We start from the raw sequence: 18,258 nt of genomic DNA on the forward strand, positions 1-18,258 counted from the left end.
TATGGAATTTGACTTTGCATACAACTCACCATTAGTTTAAACTGCCTGCACTGAATTCCTTTGGATTTCAGGAGTGTTACTCAAGTCAAAATATATAAAAATTTTTGTATGAGCTGGTTGCATTATCAAGTGTTTACTACATTGTTTTGTCAGAAATCACAACACAAGAAAGGGACTTTTCAGTTAAAAATAAATAATAGGTTATTCACTTCAGTTCTATAGTAACAAAATTTTGAACCATAATATTTTATCTCAGGTAAATACCAGTTAACATTCATATCTTGCAGTCACATAATGAAAAAGTTTAAGACTGTTTTTCTTCATCAAAAATATACTGTTGTATCTGAACTGGCCTCAGATTCCTGCAATTATTCTGTCCTGGGGGTAGGATTTGTTCAGCTGCCACAAGCTAAACAGGATAAACCTTTAAGAGAAGACCAAGTGATGAAGAAAAATGTCATTGATGCCATCCTCTACAGAAAATCATACTGCTGCAGCATGTCCCAGTATTACAAAATGACAAACTACAGATTAGTACTAAAGCTGAGGTGCAGAGGATGCAAAATTCCTGTATTTAGTTCCCCAAGTAGCTGTCATTTTCACAATGCCAGTCTGCCTTCTACCACACACTTCTGCTTTCTTTCAGATGGGACCTGTTATTCTGCAATCATTCATGCAGTGCTGTTGTTGTGCTTTAACCACAGACAGCAATTGTCATGCACACTGAATTATTACTAGGATAAAGTATTTACAGATGGGACTATGAAGAGTGATACCTCTTATTTAGTTTTGAATAAACAAATCTGTCCATCTACAGAAACAGACTTTTGATCTAGCTTGTTGCCTCCAGCTGCTCATTGCTTTTCACTGTCTGGAAGACATGCCCTCGCAGCAGAAGGCAGAAGGAGCTACTCTAAAACTAAAATAAATTCAACTGAAGACAGAAAAGCATCTTCACCAGGAGACTGAGCTGAACTGTGCAACAGCACTAATCAGGGACATTCACAAGTCAAAATAAAAAATATTGGGTTTGGGAAGGCTTGTTTTGGCTGGGGGGGAGGGTGAGTATATTAAAAGGATGAGCTAATCAATAACCTAGAGGCCATGGAATATTAGATGAATAAGGAATCCTCAAAAGTACATTTTATTAACTTTGACTGTATTAATCAAATAAAAATAATAACTACTTTATTTGTAAGTCACAAAATCTGAATAATCCTTTTTCAAATGGCTATTTTTTGGCAGCTAAAAGGATGACCATTCCAGTACTATATTCTAATGGAATTCTACATGTACTTTCATTGAAAGCTGAAAAAATAATAGAGTATTTGCAGAAAAGAAAAAGACTGAGCTTCATTTTTTTTCTAGAACAGTTCCATATTACACATTATTCAAGACTGAATTCCTAAAGCATTCAAAACAAAAATGCAAAACTGTCCTAGTTGGTAAATATATGATTTCCTAAATACAATGAGTACAATGAGTACATTATAATAATTCAATTATGCTTAAAAAAGCAATTTATTACTATGCAAATCCTTTTTTTTTTTAAAGAGATATGGCATGCAGTTTGGACAATAAACTTATTTACATTTTCAGATTTCATAATCCTTCATCTCATTGATTGTTTCTTTTACAAAGTTTAAAGTATAGGTTGAGAGTTGTTCATTAATTCAGCTGTTTGATTAGACACTTCTGAAAATTATTAAATGGGTCTCTTCCATCAGTGATAAAGGCAAACAATAGCTAAAAAAATATTTAATTTTCTCTTCCATTCGTCCTCCTGAATGCACAAGAGTATATTGTGATAAAGTTTTGTACCCTTACAGACTTCATGCACAAGACTAAATTTCACTCAGAAGGGCAAAGGATTTGAAAGGTAATTCTACTGATGTCAGGAAAATAATATGGCAAAGGCCAGTCAGTGACTCAAATTCAGACCTGACACAATCTCTTATCCCTAAATAATCTCCTGCTTTATTATGATTGGGAAATCACTAAGAGGAAGGAAAAAAAAGTTTTGTAAAAAGTACTTAGAAATAAAATTGGAGGAAAAAAAATGGTCTGCATGGATAGGTCTCTTGCAAAAGAGATCCTGTGAAAATCAAAGGGTTTAACACAGGTGTATGGTGTGTTCTTTAAGGCCTAAGGCAAAAAGAGAAAGATTGCAGAATGCATTAACTATAATTGGTTCTTTTTATTATTTCTAAAACATGGTAAATACATATTCATTTTCTTCTCTTGAGATAAGCATCATAAACCAGACTATTTTTCTACAATTGTGCAAAAATAAAGTCTCTTGTAGTGACTAAAGAGGAACTAAATACAAATGCTCATACTGAAAAAGCGGGTTATTGTATACAAGTAGTTTTTACTTAGAGGAAATAGAATGAAAATTTACAATGTTAATAAACATATTAAGGGAATAGGGGAAAAAAAAGAAATGGAAAAGAAACAAAATCAGCAGTTCTAATTGTCTGCTTTAGTAGAGAGGAGTGATACTTCATGAGTAAATACCTTAAACTCAGCAGTTAAATGTAAAACATTCTGCCATTTCATGTATTGGTTATATAAATCATCAAATTTTGCCCATGTGGAGGCTAAAAAAAGAAGATATATTGTAAAAAATAAGTGCCCTCATACAAGGGAACAGAAGAAAGGCAAGAAAATCTATTTTCCTAGAGCAATTACTTCAAAATCTTACTGCAGCATTTGCATAGGGCAGTTATCTGGGCACTCTGTATTCTTTCTAGAAATCCTATTGCAAACACTGTCCTGTGGAACACTCTGGAATTTGAAAACAAACTTCTATTCAAGATCTCTACTACATGCATTGATAACAAACTACAGCAAAGGCTCATGTTACAGTGAGCTGGACCATCTGTTTCTTGATATTGGTTTTAATTTTTAAAATAATTTCATTTTTGAGTTACTCCAGAATAGAGCAATCAAGTCATGCTGCAAACAAACCAGGCTACAGGCTTTAGAAAGTCATGTTTGGTTCATTATGGTAGGTTATTTTTAACTACTCTTGCAGAGACTATGTTAGTATTTTTAAAATAAAAAACCACAAACTTGGTTTTCTTTCCTAGGAAGAGAATCCAAATTGATTCATAGTCAGAATTAGTCATTGTCCCTCTCTTCCATGAATCCTGCAGAAATTTTAATCTCTGACCAAAATTGCAAGGAAAAGACCACATGTGTGTGTTGCAGTGGCAATATGGCTCCTGGTCTAAATGCACAAACTACCATTTACTAGTTTCACTAGTTAAACATTTTAGCTGGGCATTCTGAAATAAAACTATTGTCCATCACTTTGTACAATCGTACAAGGCCAATTTACTAACACAAGCAATTTTGAAAAGTGTTGACTCCACCCTTTTTCTTAGGAGAGCCTTGCAGACTGCTATCACATTTGAGGGTTTAGATCTGTGTGAATGAATAACAGTTGCAAGTGTAATGATCAATAGTTCAGTGAAAAATAAATACAATTCAAAGTGAAAAAATACTTTAGAATGCTTCTAGCACTCTTCAACAATGGCTGCAAAACTAATGGCAAATACCAATTTAAAAGCACTACTAGCTCATCAGGAATTTTACATAAATTCCTTGTGAGAGGTCTTTGCTACAAAGGATTTGCACGCAATAATATATTTTGAAAGCATTACAAACTTCTCTTTTTCTTTCTTAGTAGAACATCCTTAGACTCATTTCTCTGACTGACTGTAGCCATGACCTCTGTTAGCTCTCACACATGAAGTTTTTAATTAAATTTAGAAGATATCTGGATGAATTCTTAAGAGAAAAATTGCTGTAAGTAATAATTATTTTAGTATTTGTTAATTTCACATCTAGCTCATTAGGATGAGTTATAATTACTGAACAATCTCTTGAACTTCATAAAGCCTCTACTAATGAAGAGTAGTCTTTCACTTTCTTAAATTTATTATCTTAGAATAAAAAATAAAAAATATTTCACACCTCTTATTCTTCCCATTTAAATGGTTTGCTTTAGCAATATTACAGGCAAAGACATGAAACTACCCAGATTTTGATATATAGAACACAAACATATGTCAAAAACCATACTGGTGTGAGCAAAAGAATAATTTCAGATTTTACGGAAGTCTTTAACACATTAGTAATAATCACTTGTGCTGCTGTTGCTCAAACTGTAGTTGAAGTCTCATTGGCTTAAGAACAGGGTCTACCAGAGCTGCAGTTTTCTTGTTCAGAGCATAATGGAATTGCATTTATCTTTTTAGACATTTTTACAGAAGTTGGTCTGAAATTCTGATTTACTTTTTTCTTACATATGAGGTACATTTTGAACCTTTGCAAAGTTTTTTTTTTTTCTCCACAATTTAATAGCTAACAGATGTACTTATAGCTATCCTTGGCTGAGAAATAATTTCAAACTTGACAGTCAAAAATGAGCTCTATATGGTATTCTAACCACCTGCCCACAAGCAAGAAAAATCTGCTTTTTTAGGATGCTGCAGCAGTGCCAAAGCAAGCAACTTGGCTCGATTAAGCTGGATGAGGAATGATTCCCTTCAGTTTGATTTGACCTTGAGAAATCCAAAGGTCTCCGCAATCTGCATATCTTTGGATGTCAACAGGGAACAAACACTGTAGATAATGTCCTGTTGCAGAGGAGATGAAACAAAAATACAAACTCTTGTAAAATAGCTAGTCTCCATCACACTTAAGAACAACTTTCTCCAAGCAACATGAATTGCTGTACATGTTTATTGGACTTGCATGGCCAGGTTTTGGTAGCATGAGGTCTACAGGGGTGGCTCTGTGAGAAGCTGTCCCAAGCATCTTCCATGTCCAAAAAGGGTAATGCTGGCCAAGATGGACCCACTGCTGGCCATGGCCAAGCCCCTCTGCAGTAGTGATAGGGCCTGCAGGATAATGGAGTAAAGGGGGAAAAGTTGCTCTACAGTGGTAATTTCACCAAGAGAGTGATATTATATTTTAGCTGTGTACACACCAGGGTCAGTGATGAAGGAGGAGGAGGTGGCCCAGGTACCAGAGCAGAAATTCCCTTCCAGATCCTGGTGCAGACCATGATGAGTCAGGCTGTGCCTCTGCAGCCCATGGAGGTCCATGGTGGAGCAGAGTTCCACTTGCAGCCCACGGATGACCCCACAATGGATAAAGCAGATGCTTGAAGGACACTGTGACCCCAAGGGAAGCCCACTCTGGAGCAGGGTCCTGGCAGTCATGTGGGCCCATGGAGACAAGAGTCCATGCTGGAGTAAGTTTCCCTGCAGGACTTGTTACCCCACAGAGGACCTACACTAGAGCAGCCTGCTCCTGAAGGACTGCACTGAATGAAAGGACTCCTGCTGGAGTTCATGAACTGCAAAGTGTGAGAAGGAGTCATCCTGGAAGAGTTCATGTCCCATCTGACTGTCCCATCAGAGAAACACCAAGATCAAGCAGAAGAAGAGTGTGAGGAATCCTCTCCCTGAGGGGAAAGGAGCAGCATAGATGTGATGAAATGATCACAACACCCATTCCATGCTCCCCTCCACCACTGCAAGGAAAGAGGGAGAAAAAATGGAAAGTTGAGTCAAGGAAGAAGGGAATGATGGAAGAAGGCATTTTAAAGATTTGGGTTTATTTCTCATCATCCTACTCTGATTTGCTTGGTAATAAAATGCACTAATTTCCCTGGAAATTAGTGTATGCTGAGTCCATTTTGCCCAAGATGGTAACTGGTGAGTGATCTCTGCTTGCCCTTATCCCCACCCCCAGGACTTTTGTTCCACTTTTTCTCTCATGTCTGAGGAGGAGAGTGATAAGCAGCTTTGGTGGGCACCTGGCATTCAGCCAGGTTCAACACACCATAATGTGGAACTTTTTCCACATACATCCATCTTAATCAAATCCACAGAATGAATAAATGCTAAGATATTCAATTTCAAGTGACACCCAGGTCCCAAAACATGAACCTTACTGCAATATAACATGTAAGTTATATTAGTATCACTGCAGGCAATCTTACACATGACACAAAACACCTTCCAGCTCCTAAGAAATCTCCTTTTTCACTTCCAACACACACATACAGTCATCTGTGCCTTCCTACTTTAACTCTTCCCTTACACATACATAAAGATATAAAGGCAGTGTTATATTTATGAAGCAACTATTTTTTTTTTGTGAAGGACACCTACAGACTATGCATGAGAGTAAGCAAATAGATTAGGGAATATTCTTCTGCTGTGTGCAGCTATTAATTTTTGCCTCAGAGCTGAAATGTTTCCCATATAACCTACAGATCCACCAGCTATTGACAGGCCTGACTATAAAAAATGCATCCAAACTCAGAACCTGGAAAGTGCTGGAGGATTCTTAATGCTTCAAGTATTCCTTCATAAGCATTGCCAGACCTGCTATATTGAGAAGGGAACACACAAAGGAAGACATGTAAATGACAGAGATGACACAATCTGAAACAAAATAATCCCACTCAGTGATATTAGGAATAGCCATTATGGAAGCAGAGACTCCCTCTGCCTACAATTGGGTAATTTTTTGGTTATATAAACTGTTGTACTTTTCGCCATCAAAAATTTTGAAGTCTCAGGAAAAATGAACACTAATTTACTGGTTTCCTCATTTGGAACAGAATTATGATTAAAAAACACCCCCTTTACACAAAGCAAGCTGAACTACAAATGCTATCTCTTTTTTCCCAGCTACAGCGTTCCTACTAAAGTGCACCAGTGCAGGTTCCTGTATGTCAACAGGGCTACAAATAAGTAGAAATCTGATATGGAAAGTACAGGAGATGTTGTAGTTCTGCTTCATTAATTAGATAATTTCTCACAAAGCAAGTCATTCTTAAAAAAATAGTGATTTACCCATTACTTGCTTCACCAGCATCAGCATAATGCAGTTAACAACTTTTAAAACACATGATATTCAGGAAAATTACTGGATTTGTGCATATTTATCTAAAATGATAATATGATTGAAAGGACAAAGAATGAGCCAGTTCATCTACTAGAGAGATTAGACTCATTTCATGCCTTGTTAACACCTCATTTGTATGAGAGGGCAATGTAACAAGAAAGAGACTAGAAATAATTATGAGTGAAAAGATATGAGATCATTGATTGTGAGATTCACAAAATTTATGACATCATTGCTATGAGCAAAAGTATCTTTCATAGATCAATTTACCAGAAAGGATACTATTCATACTTCTGAATCCAGGTATGTTTGACCAAAATATACCAAAGACTTAGAAGGAGAAATTTATGTCCCTTAACTCCCTTAATATCACATAATTTCCCAGATAATTGCTCCAGTTTATATTCAAGGCATATGTCAATGCAATTAATTTTCCTGTTGTTTCTTTGCTCCTTCTTTCCTGAATTTTCAAAATACTCTCAAAATACTCTTATGCTTTTTAATGAGGAAGCAGGTATGGAGCTGCTGCTGTTCTGTATGACCAATACACATGATAAAATAAAGTCTTTATCTCAATGGCCTTTACCTTTCTATATCTCTTTCTGGAGAAGATTTTCATTATTTCTGCCATTCACAAAGAATGTTTCCCAAAGCTGTAATTTAATTTGATCTTGGATAATGATATGAGTTGATAGCATTTCTAGAATTCATTTTCCTGTGCTTTAAAGACACAGTATATATCTTGGGCCTAGGTTTTGCCCCTCTTAATACTTTTACCAATATGTAGGTGTTTGCATCACAAAGGTCTGTTACCCTGGTGCTGGCAAGCATTCTGTAGGCTGATTCAAAAAACTACAGCTGACAGAAGCTCTTTTCTATGTCTTGTGAACTATAGAGTTCTAGAGGTTGTACTTACTAGCAATGCCAGGGGATCTGGATTTTAAGGAAATAATTTCTCCTTGGGTAAAATTTCTTTTCATTCATTTGCAGTCACTTTTTATGATTCCCATTTCCAGCCTCACATTGTTTTTCTGTATTCATACTACCTCCCTTCAGGAACTGTAAAAGGCCACTGCACATCCCCATGCACATAACACTCAGCAGCACAGGAATTTCCCTCTGTTCCTGAGAGTTTTGCTTACCTAGTCAGGAGGCATGAAGCATTTAATATTGTTTGCCCCAGCAAAGCAGAACTAATTTGCTCCCACTGCTAAGAAAGATCAACTAAGAGTGGCTTCCCTCACAGAGACGACTTTATTATTTCTCCTGCAACATCCGTGAATAGTTTTGTACTTGGGCCTTCCACACTATACCCTTTATATTGTGTGCCCCTTTCTTTTCCTTTTCATCTGTTCTATCTCTAGCAACATTCTTATTTTATGATCCTTTCCACAGCAGATCTCCTTGTTCAGGAAAATACAATTTTGCTGAATTTTGATGAAGCTATGGATGACCTCTGCAAACCTGTTTTTGAAGTAATAGAGGTAATTCCAGAATCAGGGTTGGGTTTGGGGTGTTCTGTTTGGTTTTTCTTTTCTTGGTGGGGGAGGGTTGTTGTTGGTTGGTTGTTGGTTTTGGGTTTTGTTTTGTTTGGGCTTTTTTCCCAGATTGATTAAATCTAAAGCAAAATACTGCAAAGGTGGCACTGTGGAAAATCTGTTTAAGGACCATATTCTTTACAAGGTACATTTATAACTTACATTACTATCTCCAACAATATTGAGAACACTATTATTTAAAATGAGCATTAGAAAATTCTATATTTAAAATCAATATGTACTTCTCAATTTATTCAACAGTGGATACTATCTAAAGATAACTGCATATACTAGATGTGTGGCAACAGAAATTACTGCACACTTTTACACAAATCTGTCACTGACATTTGGAATACTGAAACTACTTCATTCTTTTGCTCACCATATTCTCTTAATCAGAAGAACTATAATTATTTTCAGGATAAAATTTGCAACAAATACAAAACAGTAATTTTGTGTTGAAAAACAGAGCAATCCTTCTTAGTTGCATAACTTTCATCTAGATGGCTAACCAGCTTATTGATTCAGGAGAAAGAAAACATAAAATATCTCATTTTTCTCTGCAAATCTTTCACTCGTGAATCTGTGATTCTGATACTATGCCCTTTCAAGTTAAGATTATGAAAATTATTCACTTTGGTTCTTTTGATAAAAATCCCATTAACCATTAACCACATAAGTGTATAATTTCATTACCTTCTCACATTTCTCTGTTAGATTATATTGATAATTAACATGACAGGGTTTTGCTAATATCATTAGCAGATATTAACAGTATCATATTAAATCATATATTAGATGAGAATAATTTGTTATATTCATTATCATTAGCTTCATCATTTTACCAAGGTAAAAACTTACTAGCTATTCTAGGTAATCTAAGTGAATTACCAAACCCTGACATCATTGTCAGATTGGAAATTATACCTGTAATGATGGGAGGACACATACAGCCCAAAGAGGTATTGCAATCAAAAATATTAATTCCTACACCCTCTTTTTATTAATATTGAGCTAACTGAGAACGTTTTAGTTTTAGGCACATTTTAAGGAGTCAAAGACAATGGTTTTGAAGTGAATTTCAAATGTGTGATACTACTAAGATGAAAACTTCACCTGATATGTAATGGCTTCTATTTTCTCTCTTTCTGCAACACATATAGAAATGATCCTCTCAGTACTGCCTTTGCCAGCCTAAGAAAAGACATGATCAAACTTTTTTCCAGATTTTAAGTTGTGGATTTTAAAATTTGACTCAGCAGCAAAACTCTGGCCTGCAGAATCTGCAATTATTAAACACAGCTCTCTCTCTACAAAATTCTTCCTCTTTGAACTCACTTTTTCTACTCACCCAAATCCTCTCCCTTAGCTGTTCTCCTGCCATTACTTTTGTGACAGAAACTATCACAAGCTTCTGTGGGAGAAGTTGCAGGCTGACCTTCGGTTACCTACTCTGTGTATTTACTCAGTCTTTGCTGGCCAGGCCAGTCTTCCAACAAACAGGTTCTGTGAGAGGAGGAAGAGGTGCACAGGAGCAGAGGAGGAAACAAAAAGTTTTAAAATTCTTTGTATTCCAGAGCGGGAAATTACAGCATCTATCACCTTGGAAAACACTGTTGGCCTGTTCCTCTCCTAGGGAAATTCTGAATGAGGAATAATGCTCTTATTTTCAAAAAGTGGTGACAGAGATGGTCACAGCAGCCTTGGCCCCTCATCACTGTTACAGCTTACTGGGCTAAACTCTTGGAGACCTGTGACTGCTACAAGAGTCTGGCAATACCTCTGCCTAGGTCCAATGGTTAGAAATAATTCCCCAGCCACACATCTCTCACAAAGGAGCTAATTGCTATACTTACTTTATTGCCTACAACAAACCATAAGTATTAAAATTTTCTAATCTGCTTTAGGTAGCCTATGCAAAATGAGGAACCCTAAGCATTTTCAAGGTGGTTTTTGTTTGTTTGTTTTGTTTTGATTTTTTTTTTTATTTATGGAAGGGGAGAGTTGTTATTCTTTTTACAATGGAAACCTGAAACTTCTCATCTTCTATTTAGGGTTGTTAGGGAATAATATTTAAAAATCTCTTTTATTACTTTTCCTTTAGAAGTGTACTTTCCTTTTTAAAGAACGCTACTATCAAAAAAATAATTGAGAAGCTTACAAGTAAGTAATAAAAATATTAACCATGTATGGATAAGTGAATTACTATTTTGATGGTATAAGTTATGATTATGAGTTTAAAAACTCAAAAATATTTCAATTCGATAAAAAATCCTAAAAAGTAATAGGTTTCATATGTCTTCTCCTACAACATATGAACATATATATGTAGAAAACTGCAGATACCTACCTTTGAACTGGTGGTGGTCTTCAGACTGAACTTTCAAATTATGGAAATAAACAATTGCAATTCGAAGTAAGCAGCAAATTTTTTTTTTTTGGGTTATTAGATGATAATCTAATTAGATGCAAATCTAATAGCATCATAGATGCTATTTTTTCTTGGTGTATAAGATAGTGTTGTAGTGGTATATCCAAAAATCATTACTCATCATTAATCTTTTATGAAGATTACAAGAAATGCCTTATTTCTGTGTCTGAGCAGCAGTCCATATAGGCCAACAGTCTGTCTCCAGACAACTGGATAAGCAGACAGTGCCCAGGTAAAACATATTAGCTTGACTAATCTCCATGAACATCTAGATTTAATCTATCACAGATGTTCGATTGTACATGGTTGTCCATTTGTTTCATTATCTGCTTACTGATCTGTTATATTGTCTGCCTTTAAAGCATCCTGAGGCAACAAATTCTAGAAGTTAACTATCTGCTGCACAAAGTCTTTCTTCTGTCTTTTATAGACCAATCTCCCACGTAAAATGCCTCTGCTTCTGTACTGTGTGATTTGATTAATAGTTCAGCTGGTCCACAAGCACTGTTTTTGTTGTTTTTAACCTCTTTCTATGCCCATCTTTAAAATCATATCTCAAGAAGCAAGAACTGACTGCATCATTTAGGGGTATTGCACTCCTACACTGTTAAGGCTGTTCTACATTTTGAATATTTTCTCAGTTTTTCAGCTTTGGAATTACACATTTAGATCTGCAGAAATCTAATAAAGAGAAACCCTTAATTTAGGAAAAGTCTAATACTTTTCAGAGCAGCCTTCTGTTTGCCACATGAGCTCATGTATAAACATTTTTTCTGGAAGAGCCCAGTTACATGCAGCCCAGTGCTGGGAAATAGTAAAGAAATGCTTCCTGGAGCCTAAAAAGATTTATATAGGTGATCTTTGCTCTTAAGAGTAGATGTTAATACCAGTTTTCTTTTTTCTCAAACCAATGAAATTTCATATTGTTTTGTAAAAATGAAAAGCCGGCAAAAGCAGTAAACTTTTCAAACCAAAGATCATCAAAAAGACAATCTGAATTACCTGCAAAAGAAAAGGGCACTGCCCTCATTAATACTTCCACTGCATTCAATAACCTCACATCACTGAGTCAATTGATATTTCATTAAATTGCTGTATTTCTCACATTCTCCTTCTCAAATACATTTTCCCATTTAATGTTACTGAACCAAGAAAATGCTCATTCAACAGTAATTCTTGAAAAAGTCCTCAGAATTATTCTTTGATCATTTTAAATATCAAGAGAAAATCTAATTCTGCATCTGGCCATAACAATAACTTCCTTGTCATTCCCTTGCGTTTGCAGGAACACAAGTATGCTGAACAGTCTACTGAGTCTTGCAGTGCTAAGAAATACTTGTCAAGAAGGGAATTTTTGTATTTCTTTTAAGACACAAAGTGCTACAAAGGAAGCATGTCTGACTTTGCTTTACAGTCTTACATCATGAGACTGGGAAAAAATAGATATTTTTGTATAGCAACAGAAAATCCCAGCATGCTGGTATTTCTAGAAAGAAAAGTGTTATCAGCATGATCAGATGGTGCTAAATAAGTGAGAGTACAATGATAGGAAGCCTCCTAGTCAAAATAGTCTGAGACAGACACCAACTCCAAATTCTTATTTATAAACAACAGAAAAGAAGAAAAATAGCAATAAAAGACAAAAATATTGCTACTAATGATGGGCAGAAAAAATTTATAAATTTAGGACCAAAACACAACAAAGTATATGTTGCTAAATGTATTTTGAAATAACGAATATGAGGCTCCAACTGCTTTAGCAAAGTGTAAGACTCAGTAATTCAGCCAAAAGCTGAATCTGATGTGTGAGAAAGAAGAAAAAATTATAAACATGAAATGTATCACTACTTGAATATTACTCTGAAAATTGTCATTGCCTTTTGTCAGTATACATTTTAAAGCTGAAATTTTACAGATATCATGAAAAGCAAAGGGATCAAAAATAAGACTTCAGTCTAATGCCTTATAGAATTAAACTACTTAAAGATTAAAACTTCAATTCCAGACTATTAAATCAGTTTTCAAAGGCTGGTGGTTCAAACCAGCAGAAATTGTTTGCATGTTTTCACAGAACTTTGCAATGTTGTCCTAACCACAACAAAGCTCGTCACACACTTATCATTTGTTCTTGAAACAACAGAGCATAGCTATATATAACTTCCTCATACAAGACTTTACTACCCATATAGAGAAGCCAGTAAAAGACAGAGAAGATTTAGCATGACTATCCACATTTATTAGAATAATTTGTAATGAAGAATAATAGGTTTGTGCGAGGCTGTTTACCAAAACTCAGATTTCCTAAGTGACAGACGGGACCCTATTTTCGTTATTTGACCACTTGTGTGGCTTTATTTGTAAGGATTGGTTTTAACTGCAATTTTTGTAGATTTTTTTCCCAGCAATTGTAGGTACTCTAGTATATTAAGAGAAAATAATTTGTGTGCATTGTTCTAATAACTTAGGCATTCACAACCCGGTCACATCTCCTCACATTCCTCATGTTTGTTCTTCAGCACTAGAAAAAAATAACAATTTTTTTCTGAACCAGGGGCAATGGGCCACAAAGAGAAAAGCAAAAATACTGATATTAGCATGTTTCTGCCAGCTTCTTCCTTCAAGTCCATAGATGAGTGGATTTGCAAGGGTTTTCCCCACAGGGATAAAGTACATCATGACAGAAAAAAAGGTAGGAATAAAATAGCATGGTTTTGGTGCCACATGTGCCAAGTCAGTCACAACTTCCAGCAGCAAGAGCTGCTAGCTCAGATGTTGGACCTTGCTTACCCCTTCAGTGGCCAGAGAGAGGTGCATTGTGGCCACTGGGAGTGTGTCTGTGCGAAGGATAAAGTACTGGCATATAGCAGAGAAGCAATCAGAGGTCTGCATATTTCACTGGAATGTAGAGCTGGGCTGAAGTGACTCCTACTGCATTTGCCATGCTTTAAAACACACATACTTCCCAACTGTGCAAGGGGAGCCAAGGGAGCCAACTTTCCCTGCCTTTCTTTCAGATGAGCTGCTCCAGCACAATTCCCCATCAGTCATAATCTGTCACTTCTGCTGAGCTTTAAGATTGTAATTAATTCCTCATGCCCAGCTATGCAAGGAAGCGGTACTGCATAATCCTCAGCAAGTCGTTCTCTCTGTCATAGCAGAGAATCTTTACAACAGAAAGAGGAATAATCTGACAGACATGTGACAGCTCAAAAGACCCTTCAAACATTTGATTCAAAGCAAAAAACTCACACATGAATTTCTTGAGACGATGCCTTTAGAGCTCTATTATATTTCACCAGGCCTTGAGAGACAGCAAGTAAGGAAATGTTGCATAGGAAAGAAAGAGTCATTGCCAGGCAATTCCCAGCTCTTCTCATTCAATGAATTAGTTAACATCTAGTTTAGAAGAGGGACAATCATACTTTGTTATGTCCTATTGGCAAAATCCTAAGACATAAAAGCACAATATGTGCTTTTCTCCAGTGCACAACCAGTTCATTTTTCGGCTTCTAAACTGATGAGTTACAACAAGTACCTCGGTATGGAAAGTCAGTAGAAAGCAACAACAAGCAAAACAGCTGGTAGATCTGAAATAACCCTCAAATCTAAAAATCTGCCTGTGGAAATACTACAGAGCTTGCTGCACTAAAAAAAAGTATTAGCAGTATCAAAACTACCTACCAGCAGAGACACTGAGAAGGAAGAAGAAAGCAGGATTTCTAACACAGTCTTGCACACTGCCAGCACTAAGCAACTTCCCAGTTATATCAATAACAGCTTAAAGACAGCTATGAGGCAACCTGAAAATAAAAAAGACTAGATTCACAGTAGTCAAAAAAGTAACTTCTATTTCAGACTTTTGTAGGTTTTTTTTTTTTTTTGCTGTTCTTTTTCTTCTTATATTTCTACAGGCCTTTATACTGTCTTTTATACACTTACCCGTCCCCTTATGCTTCCTCAAGGGAAAGGCTGATATAGATTAGACCAGTTCCACAACTTTTCTCAACAACCCTAAGAACCAGAAACAGCCCTAAGAACCCAAGCAGCAACTGACAGATGCACCTAGCAAGGGCTGATTGGTCTGTCCAATACATTCTTGGTGTCCTTTCCGATTGAACACACCACAAAACCTTCAGTGCTGTTTCACTGTGATACAGCCCTTCTGTAGAGCTGGAAGCTCTTAAGCTTCCCAGGGGGGTGGTGGAGCCACTGTCCCTTCAAGTGTTTAAAGAAAGATTGGATGTGGCACTTAATGCCATGGTTTGGTTGATAAAGTGGTGTAAGGTCATAGGTTGGACTTGATGATCGCAAATGTCTTTCCAGCCTAGTTAACTCTGTGATTCTGTGATCTCTACTCTTTTCATAGGATCTCATTTACTCACAACAGCCAGCAAGATTCCTCCACACGTCTGAGATGCAGCCATTTCATAAATTGGGTTACAAAGTGTAGCTTTGTGAAAAGCACATTAAAGCATATCCTTTATCTGCAAATTCCTCTGTCAACACAGCTCTGCTGTGGTCCATACTTGCTTCTCAAGAATGACAATCTTTGTGATAAAAAATATCCTCTGAGAGCACATTAATACAAGCACCAATCCAGTAAAAAGTAGGTGATAAGGCATTTAATTGGTGAAAGTAACATATTTTTCAGGCTGAAGATATAAATCAAATTAATACTTTTTTTTTTCTATGCAGGAAACTACAACTCCAGACTTACTTGATAATGCTGTGGTTAGAGATAATTAGGAAACAATATATATGTGTGAATAATACATATACCATAAATAGACTTCAAATACAAAAACATGGGTAGCAACTTTTGAACACACTGAAAAAATCATGAAAACACTATTAAACATCTGGAATGGGTAAATTAAAGCAATAATGACCAGTAATGGAGCCTTTCCTGTCTCCATAACATTAGCATTAGCATTTATTACCACTACTATATCACACCAAAAAAAAAGAATGCACAAAAGCTGAGGAAGATAGACAGCAGAAACAAAAGAAAATGAAATACTTTAGAGTGAAACCTATCTCTAGCTTAATTGTAAGAGACAGGATATTTTATAGACCGGTCAGTAATAAGAATAGACAAGTACATAATGTTCTGATGTATAGATCATTTGTATTCATTTGATACAGCTGATACAAGCGGTACAATTACAATTCTCAGTTTTCTGTAGGTTTCCATAACACCAAGTTTTCTTAATGTATTGAATCACTTCAGTCTCATATTTCAATTTAAAGCATTTACGGCAATTATGAAACTCAGTGCTCAGTCTGAGAGAATGTGAGAGTTTGACTGCTGCATGTTTGAAAGATGAATCATATAAAAGACTCCAGTCTCTATTCAGAAAATACAACATATGGAATGAATACTAAACATTACTTTATCTTTCCAAAAATGTGGAATCAAAATAATAAGAAAATAATTTCTTTCATAACAACCAGGGAGTACTTGGGAACTATTTACCACCACTCCTTATAAGACAGCAAGCAAACAGGCAAGCTATTTTCTGATATACTGCTTTTACAGGTGGGAGTCCCAACAGGGGCATTCCTGTGAACCGTGGTGCTATTACCTCACAGGGCTTGAATCTTGTAAATAATATACCTTCCTTGAAAAGCTAGATATCTCAGAATAGAGAACTTTCTAATTTAAAAATCATATAATGAATTGAGTTGGAAGGAACTTTAAAGATCATCTAGCTCCAATCCCCCTGCCATGAGGTCACTGATTCAAATTTCTCCTGAGTTTTAAAACTTAAATCTCACCTATAGACCAGAAAATATTTTTGGATATTTTTTTCTCACCTACAAAGCTACTGGCATGGTATGTACTCAGTCAAATATCAGCTACCAAAATCAGAACAAGCACAAAATCTAAAACAATGCTCATTGTCTTATCTTCATGGCACTAATGGTCATGCAATATGGGACATAAAAATTCAACAAGATAGCAATTACTCAATCTATTGAAAAAATACCTAATGATTTAAATACACCAACATAAAGAAACTCAATTTTATAGACCATACAGTTCCTTCTTCTCATACATTGCATATCAAATACTTTTTTATTATATGATATGCTTTTGTAGAAATTACACCTTAGAAGTACGCAATGTGGCACAGTTATTGTTGCTATGGGAACAATAATATTAAATTTCGTGAGTTTTGCACATATGTTCTCGGATATAATGCTGCTTTCATGTACTGTTTAGTAATAAATTTTCTCTTTCCCCACTTCAATGCACTACATTCTCATAAGAGGTAGACTGCCCTCCCTCTTGAATTTTGAATTTTTGCCCTTTTTACAGTAAGCAGCTCTACTGTCAACTTCAGTAGGGGGGCATAAATTCATTCCAGGCCTCTGCTCCAAATGCATTTGCTTAGGAATATGCCCTGAAGATATGATTCTGGTTTCACTTATGCAGAACAAAAAAGGAGAGGGCGAGAGAGAGAGAGAGAGAGAGAAACAGAAAAAGCATGAATGCAAGAAAGCAAGACAAAACAAGAAAGCAAGACAAAGTCACAAAGCAAGAAATCAAGGAAACAAGCAAGTCTTCTGTTCCATGTCAGATTTAAATGCTTTATATTATTTCTTTGGCAATTTTCTCATCATTCAGCTTAACAGTATAAATCCAAATGTAATATAATCAGAACAGTTCTTATGTCTCAGGAACTAACTGGTGTGGTTTCTGTCAATGACCTCTTGTCTGCTCTTTTTAAAAATGAAGTCAGACATTTATTACAGCCCTAATCGTAAATTCAGATATGCTGGGATAGCTGGGCCTATCTAGAGGAAACAGTGTCCAAAGAGGAAGCATTTATGGCAATATTTTGACATCAAAATTTATGGACCTCTCTGCTTTACTCTGCCATTTACAAACTCTGACATGGCATTTCTGTACCTGAGCATTTTAAGGGGCTTAGTCACCTTTCAGTTATCTGTTAGAGCTGTACAAATGGAGATGCACTGTAGCTTCCTGAAGGCCCACTCAGCTCAGAAGTTATCTAGCCCTACAAATGTGTGTGTGTGTGTGTGTGTGTGTGTATTTCTGCACAGGAACCATGCTTTCCTTGGCTAGCTCAGTCCCCAGCTAACAGAAAGTTCCCTACATAGTAAGTAATAAGACAGAGGTTTCAGATTTTGGTACACAGTATTTAAAAACAGTGACTTTTACCATGAATTAATAAAAGTATTTATTTTGTAAATTCCTTTGACTGACTCTTAGAAAACTGAACTCTGCTCACTCCACAGTCAGCAGAAGCTCCAGATATTCATCATCTTTGAAAGCTGAAGACTATGCCAATCTCCAAATGTCAGGTTTCTTTTCCATTTATTTGGTAT

At 36.0% G+C, this 18,258-nt stretch overlaps 1 protein-coding gene across 2 annotated transcripts in view; it reads right to left on the bottom strand.

Annotated features, from left to right (window-relative positions):
• The window catches only part of IMMP2L (inner mitochondrial membrane peptidase subunit 2), a 410,018-nt gene that overhangs the window by 91,679 nt on the left and 300,081 nt on the right, over window positions 1-18,258 (bottom strand). The window lies entirely within an intron of this gene.

The sequence above is a fragment of the Zonotrichia leucophrys genome, chromosome 1A (assembly GCF_028769735.1).
Source record: "Zonotrichia leucophrys gambelii isolate GWCS_2022_RI chromosome 1A, RI_Zleu_2.0, whole genome shotgun sequence".
Classification (NCBI taxonomy): domain Eukaryota; kingdom Metazoa; phylum Chordata; class Aves; order Passeriformes; family Passerellidae; genus Zonotrichia; species Zonotrichia leucophrys.